At 43.9% G+C, this 26,600-nt stretch overlaps 1 long non-coding RNA gene across 1 annotated transcript; it reads left to right on the forward strand.

Annotated features, from left to right (window-relative positions):
* Positions 1 to 1,299: 1,299 nt before the first annotated feature.
* LOC105853354 lies at positions 1,300 to 26,600 on the forward strand. Its single transcript, XR_001145190.1, has 3 exons — positions 1,300 to 1,441; positions 13,175 to 13,278; positions 26,527 to 26,600. It is a non-coding gene; the product is annotated as an uncharacterized LOC105853354 (long non-coding RNA).

Genomic DNA, 26,600 nt, shown 5'->3' on the forward strand with positions numbered 1-26,600 from the left:
GTTGAGCTGTTTCTTGGTGGAGAAGTTCACACATTTCGCCAGAAGCTCACACCCCAGCCTCACACCTCAGACTAGTAGTGGGAACCACCACTTGTCTCTCCCTTTTCAATCCAAATAAGGTCGCCACATGCTCAGTCCTTGGCTTCCAGTTACCTCGGGCTAGTGGTGACTCAGAAGCTACCTAAAATGTGGCGAGCGGCTTAGCTTCTGGCTGCGGGAGAAAATCATTATTTTCAGAGGAGCTCTCCCATATGCTTCCGAGTACTTTCACAGCACTACCCTCCGCAAAGGGAGCTGGCCAGACATCCTGGAGATGGTCGTATCTCCATTCCACCACCCCTCTCATACCCCTTCCCCTACTGTGCAAATTTCTACTTTCCTTTTAAGATAAGTTGCCACTGCCTCTGGGAAGCTCTCCCTGAAATTTTCCCCAGTTCTTGTGCCCCAAATTCATATGCTTATTTGTTTACCTAGCTTTATTCTTAGTAATTTAAAAAAAATATTTATTTATTTATGCATACAGAACTGGGGTACAGCCAGAGGTGCAGGGGCAGTGAGAGGATTCACCAGAGACAGAGTGGGAAGCAGAACAGGGAGATGGATGAAGTACACTGCTGAGGGGAGCAGCGGGCGGGTCAGGAGAGGTCCGTCGCACCATGTGGGTCACCTCCGGGGTGGGGATCCAACTCGCACTGAGGCAGCTGCAGCCAGCTTACAGTGCTGCATTCCAAACCTTCACGCCATAGGGAGGACCCTATTCTCAGTAATTTTATGAAACATCCAATATACAAATAAGTTTACAAGATGAAAGGATCATACAGCCCTTGGGAGTCCCATTGACCCTCCTGTCCTCTGTTCTTGAGCCATGTTCTTAGCCCAGCTCCAAGGGCTGCGCTGGTCACAGGCCTGGTTCACCTTCCCCACATGCATCTGCGTCCCCCTCACGCTCTCAAGGACTCTAATTTTGCACATTACCTCATATCCACAGCCTTACTTTCTCTTGGCTGTCCAAATTCAACGACTTGAAAAGACAACCCTTCTTCTACGTGTGCTAAAGATTCCACAAAATGCTGTGGGGGGCAGACAACAGGAAATGGATGTCTGTCCAGGCACAGGGACATGAGTAAAGCATAAGCGGAAATGAATTCCAAGGTCTTGCAAGGTCAGCCATACTGCAGGTTGTGGCTGCGTGGACTAGAATGCGATGCTGTGGCAGGCTGGACTATAAAAGCAGACAGTGGGAGAGGGCACAGTGCCCTAGCCGCGCCCGTGCAAAGGAGGACGGAGCACAAGCTTGGGGCTGTTTCTTTGATTTTTTCCAGGGTGACTACATTGTGCCTTTCTAACACCGGTACTAACTCTTCTCATCTAGAAAGCAGATCCTGACTTGCAAGATGGCAAGCAGCTGGCCTTTTGGCTGGGGTCCAGGTCTGCAGCACAGGTAAGAGACCTGCACTGTATTACTCCAAGGCAGAATGCGCTAAAGTGAAATACAGCAACGCTGGTGTGAAAGGGGTGGCTGTTCTGTTGTGGGTCCATTTGCTTGCAGGAGGGGTTGCCAAAGAGCATTCCCAGGAGGGGTTGAGGATTCAGAGGAGAAGGGTTGGACATCCTGCTGAGCCTCCAGGTCCCCCAAGGAGTAACCCCCCAGCAGCCACAGGCCTGTGCCGAGAAGCTTAAAGCCTGCTAAGCTGTCTGCTGATGTCAAAACTGACCTCAGCTGCCAGCGCCCTCCTCCTGCTGCTTCCCTGGTGGTTTGGCCCCTCTGGGATGTTAGCCCATCTGCTTTCAGAAACGTGGCTACCCCAGTCTGCCTCCCCCTATGGCCATCTTCCTCTCCCTTAGCAGGAATGCCCGGGGCATGGTGAGCGATGTTTCTGAACAGATTCAATCCCCTGTGCTCCAATCGGAATGCATTACCAGGCAGGGCGCGTCAGCCTGGCGATTTGGCTTCGACGATAAATCTCCTTGCTTTCATGAGTTTAAATCAGACTTTAAAACATCGCCCTTAATGTTCTTTTAATGCAGTTTTCCTCTGAATGAGTTCCCTTTAGGTCCAGTCCTTGTCATTAATACACTCTCTTGGCAAACGAAGGAGGGCTTCTTTGAGGAAAACCCTGCCAGTTTAGGAAACCAGTTGAATTGCCTTGGTGATGCCAGGAGCCTCTTTTGCATTTTACAAGGACACTTGAGAAAACAAAACTCTCTGACTGTAAATTTAATTTTCTCTTGACAGCCTTGGTGTCTCTGCAGCCTCAGAAGTTATCCATTACTTCTTTCTTCTGTAATTAAAAATCAAGGGGGGGAAATGTACAGGATTAACAAGTTCTAATTTTCATTGATGAGCTCTAAGAGCTTATCAATAATGGGATCAGAAAAGCTGCTTCAGCTAAGCTCTATTTTCCTAGGACGTCTGGTTTTGATGGAGAATCTCTCTCAGGATGGGAAATGCTGGCTTCCCAAGCAGTCCCGTTGCCAGAGTGAAGACGAAGGGGCAGAGCAGGCCAAGGAGTCTCTAGCAGGAGTGAGCAAAGGGCATCCCGGGGCTTGCAACTTTCACAGACTCAGCATTCAGGCTCGGGGGAGCTGATTACAGGGGAAGATTAAACAGCCTGTCTTTCACACACATGTTCTTTTTCTATGGATGCTTCTGCAGGAAAGAAGCTTGCAAAGATCTGCTTAAGAGGAAGAAAGATATTTCCAATTAAAAGGATATTGGTGGTAGTTCCTTTTGAGTTATACATTTGTAGATATAAATACTTTATCAGTGGATAGGGGCATCCGTCCTGCTTCTCAGCCACAGAGCTGTAGCCAAGCCTGGGTTTCTCCAAGAGACGCTGAGCTGATCGATAGCATCTGGGCTGCGTCTTTCAGAAGCAGTGACACACAGGCTCCTTGTGAATGTGACAGGCCTGTGACAGGAATGAGCTGCTTAATTGACATGCACAGGTTCCACAAAACTCCCAAACAAGCAGGTACAGAAATGACTCAAGCTAGGATTTGTTTTCTAAAGAGGGCATGCAAAGCAGAGATGCCATGGAGCAGGCGCTGAGCACCTGGTCTTATCTTACATGCCTGTTGATAAACAGGCGTCTGCTCTGTGCAGCAGGGTTGGGATTAAGAGTTTCAGGCAGAAATTTGGTGGTTTGGTTCCAGAGCTTTATTGCTCAGCGTTGGAAAGTTCAGGCCATCTCAGGAGACCCAACAAATGCATAGGGTAGCCAAAAAGGCGGGTAGGTGGTATCCAGTGATACCAGCCTGCCTGATGCCACAAAGAATTCCCTACATTAAAACGACAGAATCACAGATTACTGTGTTGTCCACTTCTAGGAGAGCACCTTTTTTAGGTATCTGGCCGACCTTCCCAGCATCATCCTTTCAACAGTGATGATAGGTTGCACTGCAGCAAAGTCTGGGTACTGGGGACAGTCTCACCTGTAGGATGCTGGAGGAAATTAAAATTAAGTAGTGATGTGATAGCATGTGGGAGAGTTTCAGCAGAGGGTCTATTATCATTAGCTGTGTGATCCAGGACATATTACCTAACCGCTCTGCACCTCCATGTAAAATAAAAATGATTGCAGTCCCATCTCACAGGGTTGTTATGGAGGCTAAGTGAGTGAATACTTGTGAGCACAGAGATCAGTGCCAGCACATGGTGGATTCTCAATCAAGTGTTAATAACTCTAATCTTATACATGTAAGCAGTAATCTTGCCAAAAAAGAATGACTGATTCTGCAGAACCCTTTCTAGCTCTGTGACTTTAAATGGCCAGAAGGACTAGCTCACTGTTTTGAAAAGGTGGGATAATTGTGGTGGTACGCAAGGTGATCTGTGGAGGTGTGGGTACATGGGTGGATGCTTTTTTTTTTTTTAAATAATATAATAGTTTATTTTTACATCATTTTGTGCCTTTTTCCATCTCAGTTGTAATCCCATGAGCTTCCCATCACCAAATCACCTGTGTGCCATGGGTGGATGCTTTTTCAGTTTCAATAACTTTGCACTTTATCATGAACTAATAATAATAATAATAATAATAATAATAATACCACCAAGTGCATTTCCCCCTGAATATTATCAGCTGACTGAAAATGCAACTTTTAAAAAGTGAAATATATCAGAACTTGTACTATGGAATATCAGCAAAATTATAATGATACCTGATTTGAATCTTAAAGGATGAGTAAAAATGATAGAGGGACTCCCGGCAGTGGGACTGCATGTGCAGAGGTCCAGGGAATGATGCTGCACAACAGGAAAAGCTACTAGGCTACAGAGGGAGCAGCCAGGACATGGAGGACCTTATGTGCATGATCACAAATTTGGGCTTTGTTCCAGAGGAGATGGGAAATACTGGTGAATGGAGTCAAATGGCGCCTGAAACAGGAAGCTGTTGAGCACATTGCCAATTAAGAAGTGAAGTGAACATGTATAGGACCAGTAGTTATGGGCAGAGTGAGAGAAGCAGGTGAACTCAGGACATTTTTTGGAAGGCAAGAGAAGATGCCCAGAAATCTTTCTGAGCATCTAAATTGATGCTGTATTGACGACTAAGTTGAAGAGTGTTAAGGATATGAGGACAGGGAAGTAACCATTGCAGTGTGGGTGAGAGTTTGAGGTCCTTGGGGGAGACTATAGCAGACAGAACTGGGCTGGAGTTGGCTCAAAGGCAGTGAGCAGTGGAGATGGAGGGTTCCAGCTACCCCTTCAAGAATCGTGGATGAAGTGGGTAGAAGAGAGTCTCAGGGCAGCTCTGACTTAAGGATTGGAGAACCGTAGGCATGGTTTATTGGCTGAAGATGATAAGCCCATAGAGAGCAGGAGGTGAAGTCCAGCAATATCTTTGAGTCCCTGGACTAGCTCATTGGTGTCCCCAGTGAGATCCTATGTGGCCACATATACACGTGATTGTCCCTCCCTGCCCACTCCTGTCCATCCTTTACTGCCCACAGACCAGTCAAAGCAGACAGTCATGGAACATCTACTCTATCGAAAGGAGGGAATCAATAAAACAAAAATAAAGTATAAAATCTGTAAGATGGTGGTAAATACTCTTGACCAAAATAAAGCAGGACAAAAAGATAGTGTCTTGTTGGGTGATTGGTGAGTAACACTGGTGATGTAGTGAAATTGGAGAAAACATTGCTGAGAAGGTGATATTTAAGTAAAGATCTGAAGAAGGTGAGGGGAGGGGTGATGAAACTATCAGGAGGAAATAGGTTCTCAGTAGAGAGGCCAGGGAGAACAAATGCCCTGAGTTAAGAGAAGGCCACAGTATCCCAGGGAACAGCACACCTGGAAAATATCCAGGATGACATTTATGAATCAGTGCACATGTCATCAAATCTTCCAGTAGTAAGGGAAAGGGTAGAATTTCCCAATCCTAAATTTGGAAATCATTCTGAAACTCTGGTCTTGCCCTATAGAAGTCAGGCAAGGAACATATACTGGTGGATTTGAGATCAAATATTCACAAAATCAATCCAAGATGGCTTTGGAATATGATGTTAGGACAGCGTGTTAGGGTAGTTATATGAGAAGCCTGAAGTTCAGGGTCAGGTAAGGCAATTATCAGAGCACCTGAGACTCAGCAAGGACTTGTCTGTAGCCTAATTGAGTCAGGTCTAAATCTGCAATGAACCAGGGAGTTATTGACTTGAGAGACTTCCATCCCCTTCTCAGGGACAAGACTGGTTCCAGAGTCTCTCTGGCTGGGACCAACTCTAATGATGGGATCAAATGGCTCCAGCTTTGAAAATATGGGGTGACCACAACCCAAAATCCAGCCAACCCTTAAGAACATTGAACTATTAAATATAGGCTCCATTTATCTGTCAGTTCCTGTAACTACACTCTTGCCATAGATTCCTCACAGGAGAATTCTTTGCAGCCTCTTGACTTTGGACCTGGTCATGCAGCTTGGCTTTAGTCAACAATAAATGGGTAAAAGAAATAGTGAGTGTGTTCCAAACCAAGACCTTCAGAGCCTTTGCACATTTTCATCTGCTCTCTTGAGCTTATCATCAACATGAGAACAGACATTGGTCCTAGAAGGAAAATGGGTCACAAGAAATAGAGCTGCCTCAGCACTGCAGCCTGAAGCAAAGCCACCAGCAGCCCAGTCTAGACCATCCAGGTCCCAGGTGGCCAGTGTACCCAGAGGCAACACTGAATGTTTAAGACACAAAGACAGGGCAAATAACTTTTGCCCTATCTCAAGGTGCCTAGAGTTGTGCTCTGCCCCCCCCCAAAAAAAAATACCTCAACATCAACTTGATGGTTTCAATGGAGTGGCCACTGAAGTGGGAGCTTTGGTTCTCCATGCCAAGGGAAAAATCTCATCACTCCCCTGCAGGTAAGAGTAAAAAGCCACAGGATAGTTTCATAGACACCAGAGGCAGTGACCAAGTTGCTGTCCTGTGCCTGCGACTTGTACAGTCTCAGTATCTGCAGAGGAGCACTGAAGGTCTGCAGGAGTTTGGGACTCACAAAAAATAATTCATTATGCATAATGGTGATGTTGGCAGTGCATGCCAAATGGTTAAATCTAATGTAGCATACAGTTTCATTAAGGCACAACAAAATTAATCTATCCCTTCCCACCAGGAGGTTTAAACAAAAGCAATGGGGAAGGAGCTGCATGTAAAAAGCAGCAATTCATTAATGAAATGAAGACATGTAAAATAATTAGGCTTATAACAAGAGATTAGAGAACTAAATTAACCCTTCTGTTTACTTTGCATAGAATGCAATGGAGAACTTTGGCAAATGTTAAGTTATTATGGAAATGTCACCCCCGAAAGATTAGCCTGATGCCCTCTCCTAAATGGAGTGACCTGTGTCAGTCCCCAGTCTAATAACTTTGCTTTATGATAGTTGAAACCGTGTCTGTGAGCCATTTCTGTTTTGGTCCTGGAGGCAAGAAAGAAAACAGGTGCAGCCCTGAAGCTGCAAGTGAAACAGTTAATTCAAAAACTTAAAGGTTTGATGTTGACATGCTGTATGCTAACTTGGGTAATTAATAATATTGAAACGGAGGGGCTAATCTAAATCAATGGTGGACTGAAGCTTTCCTCTGCCTGGTTAGTAATGATGAGCCAAAGGGGGACAATTGAGCTTCCTTTCTTAATAACTCTCAAGTCCTCACCTGCATGGGGGAATAGTAGAAGCAAAATCCTGTCCATGTGTGGGGCAAAATATACCTCAGAGAGCAAGTTCCCCAAAGCCTGTTAACAGCCGCCGCTCAAAGATCTTGTCCAATGTAAGTGTAGAGTACAAGGGCTCAAGAACTGTTGGGGGACAGTAAGGTGAGAATGTGGTTAGATATACATAGGGCTCCTAGAAAAAACCTTCATGACTGGTTTCTTGTAGAGTAGTGTAAGTGAACAGAAAGCATATTTCTTTTAAAAAGTGGGGCAATTGATTCACTGTAAAGTGTAAGTGAGGAATGATAAGAAATATCTGAAATTCTGGAATTTCCATAGACATGAACTCTCCTACTTGAGTGAGCCATTTGGGAAGCAGCACATCCTCTCTCTGTCCTGCAGCTTCATCCAGAAGAGCCCCTCTGTAGCACTGGGTCTTTCCATCCATGACCCTCCTATCTCACCTTGGACTGAGTCAGAGAGAAAAGAAACTTGCAGTTGAACTCCTTTCTGTTTTTCATGTTCAGCCTAATTCTCCAGCTTCTTCATGAGCTCTTTTAGGATTCATTCATTTGTTCATTCATTTGTTCATTCATTCATTTGATTCATTCATTTGTTCATGCTTACCAGGGTGCCTACCACAGGCCAGACTATGTGCCTTGAGTCCTTCCCCAGTGATTTCTTCACAATAACCTGCAAGAAGGCAGTTACCCTTGGTTTATAAACAAGCAAAGTGGGGCACCAGAAACCTGAGTGATTTCCCCATGTGTCCAGCTCAGAAGTGTTGGGGAATGTCTGTGAGGCTAGAGCTCTGCAGACCCCTTCAGTCCATCATACTGTCTGTCCTGCCTAATATTTGCACTCATCATTTTTTTTTTTTGCTAGAAATCTATTATCATTTCCCAGAGAGAAGGCATCTTCTCCATTATCCATATATTCAGATTGAGGTCATAGGGTCATTCTGGAATAAATGAGAATTTAGAACTCCCTTAGACTACTGTAGTCTTTAGTAATCTCCTGTGCCTGTTGAACCACTGCAATTTCCAGGGCTAAGAAGAGGACCCCCACCCTCAGAGGGGTTGTGTGCTCAATGGTACTTCAAAGAAAACAAACTATAAAACTTTGCCCATCTGTGAAATGGTGCTGTCCAGCACCTAATGCTGTGTCCTGGGCATATTAAACACTTTAATAAAGAGTTGATTCGAATGAATGAGTGAAAGAATGAACAAGTGAGTGAGTGACTGAAAGGTTCCCAAGGTGTCCCTGATCTCAGGTCATTGCTGAGGACGTAGACTTGTGTGGGAGAGGAGTGTAGACAGCAGGCTGGGCGTGTCTGCACCCCCTGCTCTAAGGTAGCTTACACTAGAGGGCACAGCACACTGTTGTTGTTCTTATTGTTTTTTCTTGTGGAAATGCTTCTTTATATTGGTGCTGAGAATTTGTCTGAGATTTTCACAAAGAATGGTGGAATTTGTTTTTAGGATTATCTGGCATACATTAAAAGCAACTGACCTCAGAGCCAATAAGATGGAGTTACTTTGTTCATCGTTTTTGATTTAATCAGGATCAAAAAGAAAATTGGGTGTGAATGTATCACTTTTAAAAGAAATTTTGATTTACTTATTGAGGGTGGAGAAAGATCTATTCCATGGCCCACTTGTTGACTAATTGTATTGGATAAAGCCAGGAGGAATTATGGGGCTAGTGACCTCCAGAGGTCAAACTCTGGAGAAAACATGACATGTATGAGATTTCCATTTGATTTCTGTTGCATTTTTCTCCTCTAAACTACCTCCTCTCCCCATCTCCCATGTCTTTCACTGATCTGCTGGGTCTTAAGCTGCTGGAACCAAAAGTAAGTACAGTCAACCACATCCAGAGGGCACTTTTCATTGACTTCGTGGTGTACATTGCACTCTGAGTCATAAGGACTTTTTGAGCAATTTGTTGCTGTCTCTGCAAGTCTGTCTCTCTCTTGCAGTACTTTTGATTTTGCTTTGAATTTAAACTACACCCAGTGTAGTGTCACAGATGCTTGAGAAACTACTGAATTAACCAAGACACACTGGTACGTCCTGATGTCTCTAAGTAACTCTGGGTAAAATCCCTCCAGTCCTGAGCCTTAGCTTCCACTGAAGTTCTCATCTGGGCCTGGGAGGAGTTCCAGCTAGAAAAGCAGTTGTCTTCACACTTGAGGAGAGGAGGGAAGTGGTGTGTTTGAAGAGGGGCAGGAAAGTCCCTGGAGAGAAGACATACTACTGTGCCCCAGGTGAAATCTTTCTTCCAGGTTACCCTTATAAATTTCGGATACTTTTGGTGGAGACATACTAAGTTTGGGGTTAAATGGTTTTGCCATCCAGCTTCCAGCTAAGATCCTGAATAAGTCTGACAAAGAAAAGTGATTCTGAAAGAAATCTCAAAAAGTGAGTTTTTGAAAAGAGTTTTGACTGTTGAAAACATCACTTACATGGAAACTTCAGGGTGACTATTTTAAACAGATAATGCTTACTTGATGTAGAAATTTTGAAATGTTTCTAAATTAAGTTTTTGTGTCCTTGATACAATTTTTCATGTTGTGTTACTTTCATTTTAAAAATGAATGCTTTGTTTATACTTTCAAAAACATTTGAGTTTTAAATTTAATTTTAAAATATTTTAAAATTAAGCAAATTTTAATATTTTCTTGGAAGGGGAACTTTGATTAATTTTTGGACTGATTTACAAATTAATCATTAAATCCCTGTAAGCATTTTTAAACTGAGTATATAAACCTAATATATTCAGTTTTCTTTCTAAATACATCTTTTGCCCATCTAGCAAACATATTTTTCTTAAAATTATAACTACTCATTTTTAATTGGTGTTATAATACTGGCTCAGAATTATAATGGGCTAAATTCTGTTAATATTTACAAGTTCCCTAAAATGCACATGTGACTATAACACCCAAATATTAGTATTGTAAGACTTTAAGGGTGTGATATGCTAACATACATCTGAAGGGATGTGATCTTGTACCTATGAATTGCATACAGTGTGGTAAATCAGTTACTGTAATTGAAAAAAATTTCTGATTTTTTCTGAGGGAGATGCATACCCATTGAAGAAAAATAATGCCATTCCAAACAATTTTACAGTGACATCACAAACAGTTGTTAGGATTGCAATTTCAGATGAATGAGATTTCTTAGTGATAAAGGGACCAGAGGCCAGGAAACCAACTGGATTTGTCCTGTGACCATAATGGGGCTCATGGAGTCCCTCCCAAGTTGATCAACACTTAGTCAATGCTCACCAGATGTTTAACTCATATCATTTCCTCAGATCTGAGTCTGACTTTTAGAATCTCTCATCTACATTTTGCTTTACCACCCACTTGGATTCAGCTTCTCTTTCTACTGATTCATTATATGTGTATTTTCAAATTCTTCATTTGGAGCCACAAGTCAAAGAGTTTGTCATTGAATGACAAATGTTGAATCTTACTGTTTTATCTAGTTCTGTTGCCACTGTCTTCATAAGGTTATGCTAATGATAAAAACCAATCACAGTGTTTGTTATTCCTTATCAATGTAAATGAGTGGAGACCATTCAAGCCTCATTCTGAGAAATTCCAAAGAAGCCACTGAGTGGTCCCACCCCCCATACTTCCCCTGACACATTCATTGGCCCACAGGGGAGCTTTGCTTCCTTACAGCATAGCTATCATCGTCAAATGGAATTCAGAAAGTCTTTTCCATGGAACATTGCTAGGCAAGTTGCTTGGTTCCCATGTGAATGTAGCTCAGTGCCCCACTAAGCCTGGAGTATGACTCTAGCATGGTCATAGAGGACAATGGGCCTTCACAGCCTGCCTGACTCACATACTGTTGGGCAATTCTAGGCAAAATCTGGAGGCAAGTGAACAATTCTGTTTTCTAAAATTCTCTTTATTTCTAGTATTCTTTTTTTACCTGGTTCTCCTCTGTCTTCCAGAAAGAAACTTTCTGTCCACAACTACCTTCAATCTGCTGAGAAGGAAGGATAATGTGATTACTTAAACTGGAATTCTGGTTGATGGCTAACATTTGATGGTCGGGGACCAGGAGTGTGCCCCCTAGTAGCAGCAGAGAACTGCTCGGTGCATGGGCAGAGGTCATGGGGTGGGGCATTAAAGAGGACAGTCAGGAAAGACTCTGTTGTTCTAGCCAATAGATATGGAAGAAAGTCAGGCTAAACAGTGATTCACAATCAACTCCTTTCTTTTCCCCACAACTTAGGCTTTGGATTAGTCTGGGGTCCTTGATTTTCTCTCCTTTAAACTGATCTTCTAGGGAGTTCTTCTGCCCTTCAGTGACACATCTCTACCCAGCCAAGTGACCAAACTGCTCTATGGGCCAAGTGTGGACCCTCTCTGTAAGATTCCCCCACAGTTCCACTTTGCTTCCAGCCCAAAGACAAGTCAAGATGAAGTGGGCTTGTGGAGAGCTCATGGTTCCCTTTATCATTTTAGGAGGTATTCAAACAATATCCTAGTGATATTTGGTGGGGATCAAGCAGAAAATTCACTTGCAGAAATGGGAGTGATGACTTTGGTTGACTCTTTTCATGCTCAAAGGCCTCTTCCCACATCATATCAAATGTACTCAAATATGCTTGCATTTCATCCCAAAGATATTATTTTTGTTGTTTAAAAAAAAAAAAACTTGAGGCCTTCTCTGGTGGCGCAGTGGGTTAAAGCACAGCACTAAGTAGCTTAAGCCACTTCCGCATGAGTTCGATCCCCGCCTGCCCTGGAGGAGATCCACATGGCGTGGCAGACCTCTCCTGACCCGCCCGCTGCTCCCCTCAGCAGTGTACTCCATCGATCTGCCTGTTCTGCTCTCCACTTTGTCTCTGGTGAATCCTCTCACCCTCCGCATCTCTGGTCTGTACCTCAGTTCTGTGTGAATAAATAAATAAATCTTTTTAAAAAATAAAATAAAAATAAAAATAAATAAATAAATAAAAACTTGAGAGCTGTCCCTGGTGGCACAGTGGGTTAAAGCATAACAATATGTAGCTAGTCACAGACGCTTCAGGACGAGGTTGATCCCTGGCCAGGGAGGTGATACACAAAGCTCAGCAGACTTCTCCTGACCTGCCCTCTGCTCGCCTCAGCAGTGTACTTCGTCAGTCAGCCTGTTCTGCTCCCAACTCTGTCTCTGGTGAATCCTCTCACCGCCCCTGCACCTCTGGCCTGAACCTCAGTTCTGTACACATAAATAAGTAGCTAGAAACAAAACAAAACAAAAAAACCTTGAAGGGTATTTTATAATGCTGTTTTGAAATTATTTATTATAAAATATTTATAATAATTTATAACTCATGGCCATATCCAGTTGTCCCAATGCCCAGTTTGCCCCCTTTGTGTGGGATCATAATACCACCTTTGTCAAATACAGGTTCACATACACAAGAGTCTATTTTTCTTCTACAGTGTTTATCTGCTTAACTATCCCTGTGAGAATACCATCACCCCACCTGTCACCACAGCCTTTCCTTTGTAAAATTTTCTTACTCTTATTTTTATTCCATAAGAATTTTAGGATCAGTTTGCAACCAACCTCTGTATTGCAATCAAAATTGCGTTTAACCTATTGATATGTTCTGTATCTTCCAATCAACTTTTCTCATTATCTCTACAAAGATCTTGTAGGTCTTTTGTTAGGTTTGTTCCCAATGACTTTTGTTGCAGTTTATTTATGTTGGCATCTATTTAGATAAACATTTTTTAAATTGCTTGTTACAAGTATGTAAGAAAACTATTGATTTGGGCATGTTAATCTTGTTGAACTGTTATTAATTCAGTAGTTTACATGGGTAAGACATTACCAGGTCTTCCTGAATATACAAAATAAGCTCATATTTCCCAAGAACCAATGTGTGTTGTGACCAATGTGTGCCCAGTGATGTGGGATTGGGAGTACTGTGGGTTACTTGTAGGCGAAAGCTGGGAAAAACTCCCATGTGATTATTTTCTCATCTTCATCTTCTGCTGAAACAGATGGGTGATGCTGGAGTTGAGATGGCAAAGCCTGGACTGATGAATGACCACGAGGTGGAGAGACACTCGGAACCTCAACAGAGATAGAAATAATTGCTGTCATGGTAAGCCACTGATGTTTCAAGATTGTTACCACAGCATATTCCAGCCTCTGTTGACTGTTAGACCTCCTCTGTAGAGTCCCCTGGATGCTTTATGCGACCATTATAGCAGCTGTGAATAATGAGTTTTGTTTCTTCCTCTCTAATTCTTAGGTGATTAAATTTTCATGAATACCAAACTTAACAATTAATGAAGTTGACACAATGTTACATTTTGTAGATCTTTAATTAAACATTTATTAATTTTGATTTGCAGTTTTTTCTTTGTGTTCTTCCAGTGCTCAGATATTTGCTAGACACTTAAAAAGCTGACAGACCCCAAGCCCTGTATTAAGAGGCCTAACGGCTAACGAGGACCTGGTTAGGCTGATTGTCATTTTGTGAGCATAGCTGTCTAGGAGCTTATAATTCCAGAATGAAATAATAGAGCAAGCACAGGGTTCCTGACAGAGGGGGTATTCAGTTGGGCTTAGATTAGAAGTGACAACAGCACCTTGGGTGTCCTAGCAAACCCCACCAGAGCATCCCTTTGTTCCGGTTCATTCTTTCCTTTGGGTGGAGAATCTAAGTTGGTTTTCACTCTTTCCTTTTCTCACTTCTAGAATTTCATGACAGCTCTGAATATCTTACTATTGCCATTTTAACACTGTAGGTATGCTCTACTTCAAAAGGCCCACAATAATAAAACCTGACCTTATCAAAGAATATATGAATAGGAGGATGGTAATTTACTTTACAAAGGGTTCCCTGCCCCACAGAATGAATTCAACTTTGGTGTCCCTAAAATAGCCAGTTCCCTTGGTGCATGTTAAATATAATTCAATTTACAAAAATTTGATTTGCATATAACCTTTTCAGTAGCACATCCATTGTGCAAAGCAATGTACACTTGTAATTGGCTGCAAATTGCCAGGAGACCACCCTTGCACGTCTTGTTCCTCGATGTGCAATTCTTTTCTTACTCTCCACGGGTTAGTAGTGTCAAGGGGCGAAAGTTCTAGTTGTTTATCTGATGCTATCGACAATGCTGAGAAAGGCCATTTCTCAGTAATTTGGGGGCTGTGTGTGCTACCCACAAGTGAATGTTGTGCACTTAGAAGCAGGAGGTGAAGAAAGGTGGGGTGAGGTGAATAGGGTGCCAAGTGGGGTTCATGATCTGGCCTTATAGTATTGGCAGTGCTCTCTCTATCATGGCCTGACAGGCATCAGGGGCAAGTGAAATGCAACCAGGATCAAATTATGGTAAGGGTTTGGGGATTCTGTTTTCCCCACGAGGTAGTGGATCTCCTAAGGAAAACAGCACTAAGTGCAGTGGCCTGACATTAAGGGGGATAAGGGGCGTCAGAGTTGTCCCAGCAGCTGCAGCTGCCCCACCCCAGGGTTCTCCGTGTAGTATGTTCTGGGCACAGGAGTGCAGCAAGGGAGCAAGGCAGGCATGGCATTTTCTCATGCGTTATGTAAAAACCAAAAGTGGCATCTTTTTATGGCAAATTGAATTCAAGTAGATTATTGCCAGTGATGCCAAGTCACATCTAAAACTCTTTTCAACCTGAATATTAAAAACGCTGTCTGGCACATCACACTGTCTTTTCAGAAACAATCCCTTCCTCTCACATCCCCACCACCTCCCTTTCCCCGTGTCTGATGCCAGGGCCCTTCTCTTCTGATTAGGAAGTTCCCTAGGGGATTCATCCAGGACAGCTAACTGTTCTCCTTCCCTAGGCTTGCTTCAGGGGGTGTCACACATGTGGCAAGCCTCAGCCCTCCCTCCTGGAAAGTGTGGCATCCTCTGCCAGCTTGGGGAAGGTGTACTGAAAGGAACGAAGAGGCCCATCCATCTAGTGAGAGTATGTTGCGTGCTTATTTTTGTTTTTGCTGGAGGGAACACCTCCTTCTTCCCCATGCAGCAGAACGGTATCTCACACATCTCAAGTTCAACTCCCAAAAGGCACGGCTGGGTTCCTTCAGAATCTGATGCAGGTGTTCTAACTTGACTGCCCTAAACTTCTGGTGCCACACTAAACACAACTTGAAAACAAAGTTTCTGCTAAACCAAATACAAATACTATGATATTTCTTAGAAGCCCGAATTTTGGGGAGCCGATGAAACATTCTATGTCAGCCCACCTCCAGCAAAGACTTCACCATTTGACTAAATTTTATCTTTTGCTGCAGCAGGAGTCAGGCCTGGCACCCAGGGCATCTAGATTGGGTCTGGTGTGACTCCGGGCTGTGCTGTTAGCATTGCTGAACTTGCTAGTCTGAGCATCCAGCATTAGTCCCCAGTTAGGAAGTTGATAACATGAAGAATTGTGCCCTGTGGTGCTGGCCCTGGGAGGAGCAAAGCTGAGCAAGCTCTATCCAGGCGGCCCAAGTTCAGGAAAGAGGACACCTGGTGTAAGACCATCGTGCGTTCACATCCTTGCTTGGTCGCGTACAGCTCCTGCAAACCTGGAAAATGGGAAGGCCTGTGTGAGACACTGCCCGCAGGAAGAATGTGATGTCTCCCCTTGGGACAGTGCGGGCACTGATATGAGGCAGGCCTGGGTGGCTCCTATTATCCTTGGTAGTGGCATCAAACACGAGTCCCTGGTTGTGTTGACCCATTTTTAAAATATTTAAATCAGGCCCTCCCTGGTGGCGCAGCAGGTTAAAGCACTGCACTAAGAAGCTAAAGCCACTTCCACATGAGTTTGATTCCCGCCTGCCCCGGAGACGACCACATGGCGTGGCAGACCTCTCCTGGCCCCCCCGCTGCTCCCCTCAGCAGTGTACTTTGTAGATCTACCTGTTCTGCTCCCCACTCTGTCTCTGGTGAAGCCTTTCACCGCCCCTGAGCCTCTGGCCTATACCCCAGTTCTGTATACACAAATAAATAAATCTTTAAAAAAAATTTAAATCGATTGTGAATGTCTTCAATTTTGCATTAAGAACTTGATTTCCAGCTTCACTTAAAACAGTAGAAGATATGGCTCCCATGGCCACCTGGGCTGCAGCCCTCCTCTGCATAGTCGCATGCTCACTAGTTCAGCACAGTCTAGCGTCTCCACTCCCTAGTGTCATGCCCGCAACATTCTGTCACCGTGCCTGCTTGCATTTGTGGGCTTCTGAATTAGCAACCACTGGCCCACCAGGAATTAACTTGAGAATGTTGCTCAATGTGCTCAATAAATCCACTGCCCTCCCACCACTACCATATTTCCTTCCTCAGGCAGATTCGCCTTTTCTGAAACCAGGGAAGAGAAAAATCCAGGGCTAAGGGGAATGGTATGTGCAGCACTTCTCCATAAGACACCAAATAAAGCTTGTTTAAGGAGGCCCAGTCTTCAACGGTTGTGCCAACAGGACTAGATTGCATTTTCACCAAGCATCATCTACTCAAGCATTAACAGCCATGTCTTCACTAGCTATGGCTGTGTAATCAAATGCAGCAAGACTTAGTGACTAAAGGAATGTATTATTTGTCTGACAGTTCTGTAGCTTAACAAGACTCTCATCTGGGCTCTTAGGCCATCTGGTAGTTGTGGGGGGTTAAAGTCATTTGAACACTCCGTTGGGCCGAATGTCCAAGGTGGTTCATTCACAAGGTTGACAGTTGATGTTGGATTGGAAGCTCTGTTGGGCCTGTCCACTGAAGCAGGGTGTGTCCTCTCTGTGAGGTTTGGGTGGCTTAGTAAGTGGCATCTCGTTCTGGGGGGGGTAAAGTGGGGGCAGATGTCCCAAGAACAAGCATTCCAACAGGCCCAAGATTGAAGGCTTCTTTGTAAGTCACATAGTGCCACTTCACAAGGCTTGTGAAGACACAAGCTTTATAAGTCACATAGTGCTACTCTGCTGAATTTCACTGGTCAGAAACAAGTCATAGAATCTGCTAGATTTGGAAAAACAGGAGCATACACAGGTATGAATAATGGGAGGTGTGATTCACTGAGGGATCCATCTTTGGAAACTAACCACCACAGGCAGCATTGGTGAAGCTGGCCTTTATTTCATGACTGCTTTCACGTGTATGTGTTTCTTTTTTAGAACAACTCATCTCTCCCTTCAGCTTTCCCCAAGGTAAGATATTAATGAGATCATATTTGCACTCCCTGACAAAGTAATGCCTCCATATACAGCATACTGTTACTCTCAGTCTGACTGATCACTCCCACCTGGAGTCTGCACAAGATAGGCGGAGGGATGGCATTGCATATATTTCAACAACAAACAAAACTTCATTAAATCCATTGAAATAACACAGACATTCAGATTTAGTACAGATCAAATCCTATTACCAACAAATTGCATCGAATTGCCTCCAAAAATCTGTAGAACCAGATGTTTTCCAAGCCCTACTTCCTTTAGGCAAATACCCAATGTAAGCAACATGAAGGACTACCAGAGAATTAGAACATCCCCTGAGATTTGTTAGGATGGGAGTTGACTCATTTTCCTTTAGTCATAGGTTCAGAGATCTTAAAATCAGAAAGAACAAACCTTGCAGGATTCTTGAATATGAGCTGGCTGAGAAATGGGTCTCATTTAAATTGTAGAAAATGCCTCATTACGCTACTCTCAGACTCCCTTGCAGGCCCTGGGGAGATCCTGCTTGTTTCTGTGGTCAGCATCTGGGGAGCTTACAGTGTGAGAACACATCTGACAGGGAGGCACCTCACTCCCAAACCAGAGCCTTTTCCTAGGAGACTTCAGGCCACTGAACTTGTGGGCAGCACCAGAGTTGCTGTCATTGTACCACATTCACGCGTTTCCCCAAGCTAAGCCCCTGCTATCTGCTTTTTCTGGAGACACAAATTTCTTAGTAGCTTCCTGCTTTTTTCTGCTTGAAAGGCCCTGAAGGGTCCATTAGGTCAGGCCAGGTATACAGGTCACCCAGAAATGCTCCAGCTCCTGCAACCCTTCTCCTGGTGCAAATGTTCCCTGAGGTGCCACCACCCACTGAGCCTCTTTCAGAGACAGCCTGTTCTTACCTTAGGCAGCATCTTTCCTTCCTCTTAGGCGTCAGCACATCCCAGCCTTGCACCCCGCACAGACGCCTAACTGCTTTCCTTTCCTTTGAAAAATTTACACATGGGCGAGGGAGCTGTGTACACACAGTCACTCAGGAACTGGTCAGAAGATGATCTGCCTTCTCACAGCTTCCAGAACAGCTTACGTCAAATCAGAGAGTACATCAACTCATACCCACCCGACCATTTACACTGGGTGTCCACGGGACCATTTACACTGGGTGTCCACGGTGGCAGAGTCTGTGCTGGCTGGTACAGAAACAAAAAGCCTCATTTGTACTCTTAGCCAGGGCATTTGTTCCAGCCACCATTCTGTTCTCTTCCCTTCCAAATGTATCCATTTCCATCCTATGCCTTTTTTCTGCTAAAGAATGCTGTCGCCTACCTCCCTCGGTCAGCTGCCAAATTAACCTTGCTTACGCGACCAGCAGCCACCCAACCGACTCCTTTGTTTTAGCTCACACTAGACCCCAGGTGCACTGCATTATTGATGTTTGGTTTCCTCTGATTTTGTCTTTAATACAAGCTTAGGCTCGGGATGTGCTGAAGTGCTGGTCTGGGACAGAGAAATGGCTATCAGACAAGATGAGGCAGCGTTAGGGGCAGTGCTTGCCCAGCTGGGCATGGCCTTGGTGTGTTTGTCCAGCCCATTCCATAGACTAACCCACACTTAAGAGACAAAAATGAGGCTTTTTGTTTCCGTTTGTACCAGCCAGGTCATGGCTCTGCCAACTGTGGATGTTACAGGGTACCCCAATGTGAACTGGGCTGCCTGTCTGTGGGTCCTCACCCACGCACTTAGAATTCAATTGCACTGCAGGCACACACAAAAAGGGTCAATAATGGGCTTATTTACAAAGGGGAAGGGAAAAGGTACAACCCAGGGAAAGAGAGAGAGAGAGATACAAGTTAACTAGAACATCCTACCAGCTCCGCTGACTTGGAACCCCAATACACTGATAGCTAAGCAGGAGCCAAACAACCAGCCACCAGCCACTCAGTCCAGATAGCCACGTGGTCCAGAGAGAGAGAGAGCTCGTCTCACATGGCTCCCTTGTATCTCTCCCCAAAGCCCCAGAATGCCTGAGTAGTTCTGCCCTTGGGTCCTCACAGTTCTCTCCGTGGTATTGCTGGGAGTTGTAGTTTCAATAACTGGAGTAGGGGGTGGAGTTCAGAAAACTGGAGTAGGGGGTAGAGTCCACAGAGCTCTGCAGAGTTTCTTCAGGACATCATTTCCCCCTAACCTGGACACTCAGTGTAAATGATGGGGTGGGTGCCAGTTGATGGCTCGGGCTGCAGCTTCAGATCAGCTGTCCTCTGCTTTCTGCACCACTCAAAGTGCTGGGTGTAGACTAAGAAACCCCTGAGGAGCTATCTAGGGAAAGAGGTCCTTAACTTCCACGGGGGTGCAAACTCTTTGGAAGTCTATGTTAAGAAATGGGTTTCTCATAACTTAAGTGCTTTCTTTCAGGATAAATCTTTTAACACATTGGGCAGATTCAAGATTTCCTCTGTGAACACCCTTTCTCTTGCTCACACTGGAATATTCTCTCTTGAACGGTGTTGGTAGGGGCATCCGTGAGCTGTGGTAGAGAGCCGCTGCCATCTTACTTAGCCAGTAACAGAGCTTCATAGTGTGGAGCTTTAACACACTGTGCCACCAGGGAGGGCTCTGAGTGCAGAGTTTTTAATGTGTTTGGGAAAGAAAGGTTGAGAACCATGTCTTTCAGGTGACCTCTTGCCCAAGATAGCCTCACAATGGTTGAGAGCACTTGCTGAAGGTGCCCCAATTCCTTAGTTAAGGGGGTGGAAGCCTGGCAAGTCTGAGCACTTGCCTAAGGAATTTCTTGCCTTTCCCCAAAGCGACAGCTACTAGGTGTACTAGCCTCAGGGTGTGGGGGAAGCTTGTCTTTTTAAATTGTCATTTTATTGATCATGATATATGCCAGCAATTGCATCTTCAGCTTTATATATTTTAATTACTTGTCTTTGAGTCTCTCTGGGTGCTCAGCTCACCAAGGAGGCGACTTCAAATATTCCTAATAAAGAAATATATCTACTGTGATGTTGGCAAGTTGACCCTCTTTATTAGAAATCACACTTAAGAGATGATGTTGGTGGAAGCAACGCTCACAGCTTCCTTCGCTGGGCTTCGGGGGTTCGAGCAGGAATTGCTTGAGCATGCACACTCTGAACCGAGCGAGGCAGGCTACAGGAGCTGTGGGCTGGGTTGCTCGCTTATGTGTCTGCATTTGTGCATGCACCGTCTGGCACGCTTCTCCCAGAATCAGGAGCAAGGAGGCTGCCTGCCTTTATCTGGGACTACAGGGCACATTCCTGGGTAGAAAGTGAATTCAAGACAAAGAACTTTGTATTCAGAAGGAGTTGCTGTATTTTTCAGAGCACTTTTCTTCCTTCCTTAACCTTCTTTCTCAATTCCCTGTATCTTCTTGATAATCTATAAGGGGCCAGTGGAGAAATGCAGGGATGTGTCCCCACTGAAACTGCCCGGGTCTCACTTGATCTGACCTTCCCTCCACCACCTGTCCACAGTCCAGGTCCGAGTCTCCAGGACTGAGTCTAGTGTATGAGGTAAAGACAGGTCAGGTGGTGTAGACAAAGGATGCAGGAGATACATGTACCTCAAAGGCTGGTTAGGGCAAAAGAAAACTGTACTAACATAAGATTTCTAATTTGAAAGTTACATTTCTTTTTCATTTGGATCTCATGCTGTGAGAGGTTGTTTTTTTAGGGTCAATTCCAAAACCTGGCCAATTCTGAAAAATGTCCTTTTTGCATAATTAAATAGAACAAACTTACACGTATTTCTCTTTTAAAGATGTTGTATGCATTACCTCAGTAACTCTTTAAGGCATGTACATATATTTTTTAATTTAACAGTTGAAGAGACCAAGACTCAGAGTAGTTAAGTGATTCTCCTGAAGTCACACAGCAGTTACGTAGGGCAAAGCCAGGTCCTGGAGCTTTCTCTTCTGACTTTATGGTCAATTCTTTCCAAAACGAGATGTTACCAAGTGATATAGCATCACACTAATGTTATAATGTTAAGGGGAAAGATGTCTTAAAGGAACTTTACAGAGTTTTGTGGAATCCACCCCTACTCCAGCTTTCTGGATTCCACTCCCTACTCCAGTGACTGGAAACTACAACTCCCAGCAGCACCAAGGAGAGAACTGCGAGGCCCCGAGGGTGGAGCTAAGCAGGCATTCTGGGACTTTGGGGGATAAATAGAGAACAATTTTCAGCTGTCGCTCTGGAGAGGTAAAGGCTCTTTCTCTTTGGAGCAACAGCTCTCAGACTGTGTGACTGGAGGCTATCAGTTAGTTGGGACTAGAGTTCAAAGTCAGCGAGCTGGTAAGATATTCTAGCTACCTTGTAACTCTTTCTCTTTCCCTGGGTTGTTCCTTTTCCTTTCACCTTTTGTAAATAAACCCATTACCGTTTTTTTTGTGTGCCTACAGAACAATTTAACTTTAAGCCCGGGTGAGGATCCACAGACAGGTAGCCCAGTTCATTCTGGGCTACCCTGTAACAATACTATTACTTTTCTCTCCTTTAGATGCTTCTTCAGAGACTGATTTTCTAGGATAGTTTTGGGGAAGTCATCTCATTACAAGATGGTTCCAATACATATGTCCATCACACTCCCTCTGAGTATTTGACTGCTGAGCCTGGAAGAGCAGTTGAAGCGACCTGGGCGTGACAGGGCTCTCTCCTGAGCCAGGAATAGTCCAGGGCTCTGTCTCGCTGGCCCAGCTTCTCAGGCTCAGGGCTTGCTGTGGCATTTTAGAAAATGTGTTTTTTTTCTGCTAAAATAGCTTTGTACTTAGTACATACCAGATTCTGTGCTCGATACTCTCAACCCATATTCTCTGTCATCTTCTCAAGCACCCTGTAGCATGTGAATGATAATGATGGTGATAATTATCCCCAGTTTACAGATCATGAAACTGAGGTTCAAAGTTTAAGCCATCGTCTTCACAGAACTAGTTTATTTTGAATGTAAAGCCCATACTCTTTCCTTTGTGATATTTTTTTCCTTGTGTTTTTGTATTAATTGCTTGGAGAGCAGAAGGATTCTTGCTACTTTAGTGGCTTTAAACAAGGGACATCAGTATCAACACTCTTGGGCTCACCGCAAGAAGATGAAGTTTGAAGCTGGAGGCATGAGAGCAGTAAACCCTAAAGGACTTAGGTACCAGGAGCCCCAGATCCTGCCAATGCTCTAGCTGAGTATGAACCACCTGTGTGACCTTAGGCAAGTTGCTTTGCCTCTCTGGACTGCCATTTCCTCACCTGTATAATTAAGTGTTTAGAGGACAGTCAGAGGGCTCTCTGAAGTCCCATCTTGTTCTAAATCTCCCACAGCACACGTATTGGGACATGTTCTTTTTCAGAACAATTCCGCCACCCAGAATCTTATGAAGCAATAAGACTCAATTCCCCATAACCACAACATTCAGCATTCCCACTTCCCCAAAGCATATGGCGCTGTGGATGCCTGCCAGGAGGCACTGCGAACGGGGGTGTGGAATGGATGAGCATCAATAGCCACATGTTGGCTTTGTCCTTGTCCTTCCGCCTGCTCATCTACAGTGGGCACAGACATGGCCCATTATGCCAGGTATTTCAAGGCCTGGTTCTCTGCCTTCCTGTAGTGATTACTGCAGATCCGTTCCTTCCCCTTACAACCCAGTGATGCTGTGGGCCCCAGTCTCCCTTTCAACATTTGCTATTTCTCAGCATCTTTCTGTATTTAGTGTACTATGACTGGTAGTACTACTACAAATAATAGACAAGATTCAACAAGGCCTGTTGTCACATATTGACTCTGTTATCCAGAGATGTGTAGAACGCAAATCTTTTTTTAATGTGCAAGCGATGTGTCAGGTAAAATGAAGAGGAAAAGATAGGAAGATATTTATATTTTAATTTGCTTCCCATTCTTTCTGGATCCCCTCCAACTCCACCCCAATTTTGTCTTTGTGTGTGTGTGTGTGTGTGTGTGTGTGTGTGTGTGTGTGTGTGTGTAAAATTCAAGTCCCTAATGAAGAAGGGGAGGAAGAGGTATAGGTATGGAGAGAGTGGGAAATAGAATTAAATATCTTTTCTGAGCTTGACACAGAATCCATTGGAATATCAGTTCTCAAGACTAAATTCAGTCTGTAAAAGTACTTTCTTTTTTTTTTTAAAGATTTATTTATTTATTCATACAGAACTGGGGTACAGGCCAGAGATGCAGAGAGTGAGAGGATTCACCAGAGACAGAGTGGGGTACAGAACAGGCAGATTGACAAAGTAGTACACTGCTGAGGGGAGCAGCGAGCCGTTCAGGAGAGGTCTGCCACGCCATGTGGATCTCCTCCAGGGCAGGCAGGTATCGAACTCATGCGGAAGTGGCTTAAGCTTCTTAGTGCAGTGCTTTAACCCGCTGTGCCACCAGGGAGGGCCAGTACTTTCATTTTTAATAAAACTTATTTATTTATACATAGAAGAGGTATCCCACATAGAAATGTGGGAGATAAGAGGATTCACCAGAGACATAGTGGGACGCAGAACAGGTGGATTGACTGAAACACACTGCTGAGGGGAGCAGTGGGTGAGACAGGAGAGGTGTGATGGGCCAACAGTGGGTGACCTCCCTGGGAGGGATCGAATTGTTGCTTCAGTGGCTGCAGATAGCTTCAAAGCGCTGAGACTCAACCCCTTGCACCACCAAAGAGGCCCTACTCTTAAGGCACCTTCATTTTTTTTTAAAAAAGGGGGAGAGTATTGTTTTGTTTTGTTTATATTTTGCCATGTGCAAGATCGTGAATTCTTTAATGTTATTTTTTTCCTCTTTAGATCATAAAAATCCTATCTGCCCCTCAAAGGTTGCTGACAGTCAAGATCCATAGCCGGATGTGGGCACCCCGCTTAAGGAAGCTCACCCGGCATTATCACCCCATCTACCTCAGACCTTTCTGCCCTTCCCCACTGCCTCCACTCTGGAGCTAGCTAGCATCAGAGGGGCTGTGAAAGGAAGGGCAGGTGCCTTTCAGGTTTGCCTGAATTGTGAAAGCTCTGGCAGTGGGAGCCTGCCCTGCAGACATTCCTTCGCAGAGCTTGCTGGGAGACAGGATGACTGGGAGGGGCCGTGTAAGGGGGGCAGACAAAAAGACAAAAAGTTGATCTGTGATGACAACCTGGAGAGGCGTGAAAAGGGTTTTTTTTTTATTATTATTATTATTTTTATTAATGATGCAAGGTGCAGACAGTCCTACCAGCTACTAGCAAGGGTCTTCAAGGGTCGGAATGGCCCAGTGTGAGGTGGGGAGGGATCTGGTGTTGATGCAGAGGAGCACAAAGCTGGTGTGTTTAGGTTACTGGGGACCCTGTGTTCCTCCCCCACTCCCCACCCCCAGTAGTTTACTGGGAGGTGGGTGTGAGCTGATTTGAAGCCGATGAAGCTGTTTATGACAGTGGGGGAGCGGGCACAAACACAGATCTCCATTCCCTTCAAGTGAGAGCTGGAAAGTAAGCACCAGCCCCAAGCCAATACAACAACAGTGTGAGATCCTAGGACACGGGAACACTGTGGCTGTATATGTGTGTGTGTGTGTGTGTGTGTGTGTGTGTGTGTGTGTGTACACACACATGGAATCGTCTGGGAACTTTATCTTAATGAGAAAAAAATAGATCTACTTTCATTTCATTTTCTTAACTGGTGTTTGATTACTGAGTTAGTGAATCCCGTCTCTGTTCCTGTTCAGTTTCTGTAATATGTAAATGTTTGGAGGAGAATCCTAAGGTCTAGGTCTGTTTAGATAATTGTTTGTATTTGAATATGGAGACAGAACAGTAAGAAGGACACTAAAGTAACAAGAAAGAGGGCAAGGTAAGAATCATTGAGGGTGTTGACTTAAGAGACCAGCACAACATCACAACTGTATCAAAGAGAAAATTCGAGATTAGTGATTTCTGCAAAACAATTCATCTCCATAGCCCAGGTATCTTACAAAAATATTTTGAAGTTCTTGTGACTTATATACAATACGTAATAAATGCAGACTTTTAATATTACTAAGCACCATTTTAAGTTGAAAAAGGTTTATGGAGATTTAATAAGATATTCGCTTTTGAGTAGGTGGGGAAGAGGAACGTGATAAAGATAATGATTTACCTGAGATCTAAGAAACACCCCTGGGATAGATACTTCACTAGTGTGCAGGATTAATCACCCTCTAAACTCTCAGCTTCATTTACATACATTTCTGAGAGACATTGAACCACATTCTTTTCCTCAAAAGCTCTATTTGTTCAGTTTGCTGACACCAGACTTATAAGGCTATTGTGTTGGTACTTGAAGCCTGTCCTGGTTGGGCAGAACATCCTTTGAAATTTTCTAATCCCTCCCTTTTCTCCGAACAACGTGTACAATGAGGAAAATTCATTTCCTTCCTGTTGAGAAAAGTTAATGATCATTTTCCATTATATTAAAATATTACCCATTGTTATGACTTCAGCTTAATGTGCCTGCAGAAATCACTATGTGTTGCAGAGTTTAGATATGCCAAGGCCAGGGAATCATGTGTTATTTCAGAATTTCTTTTAAAAAATGGCTTTTTCAAATGAGTTATGACAGAAAAAAAGGCAAATCACACCATTTTGGAAGAATTAATAGGTAATTATATATTTTTAAAATCACTTTTAGCATGAAAACCCAAATTTTTAACATTGTTGTCTACAGAATGTAATTATAAATGCCACGGTAAGTCTCTGAACGAGAAATAAGAGCTTTGTGTTAAAATATAATAAATGCTTTAAGTATCGGGACAGTGTTTCTCTTTTAGGAGACATGAAAAGTAGAATTACAGGCTACTACTATATTGTAATTCCTCGAGTAGTTTTTGTATTATTGTCCCTTCATATTTCCATTCTTCCTGAGGTTCAGTGTGTCTGGAGTGGTTGAAGACAAGTCAGGAAGTGATAAGATAGACAAACCAGAGTGGCCTAGAGGATTCCCAGTTTTCTCAAGTTAAGTGATGGATTTTCTCCCTGTGATCCTCAGGACTAGAATTTTAGCAAGATGATAGAGACTGTAGCAAGAACAAAGAAAGGAAGGGGAGAGAGAAGGTAGGCTCTTTAAATGGAACGAGATGCTTGTGGGGAGGAGGGCAGACCCTGAAATTCATTCAAGCCGGCCAATCTATCCAAGTCCTTACTATACCTTATGTATTAGTTTGCGCAGGCTGCTGTAACAAGATGACTGAGAAACTTCATGAAAGATGTTATTTTCTCATCGTTCTGGAGGCT

This window comes from Condylura cristata, unplaced genomic scaffold (assembly GCF_000260355.1).
Source record: "Condylura cristata isolate star-nosed mole 26May11 unplaced genomic scaffold, ConCri1.0 scaffold00007, whole genome shotgun sequence".
In the NCBI taxonomy this organism is placed as follows: Eukaryota; Metazoa; Chordata; class Mammalia; order Eulipotyphla; family Talpidae; genus Condylura; species Condylura cristata.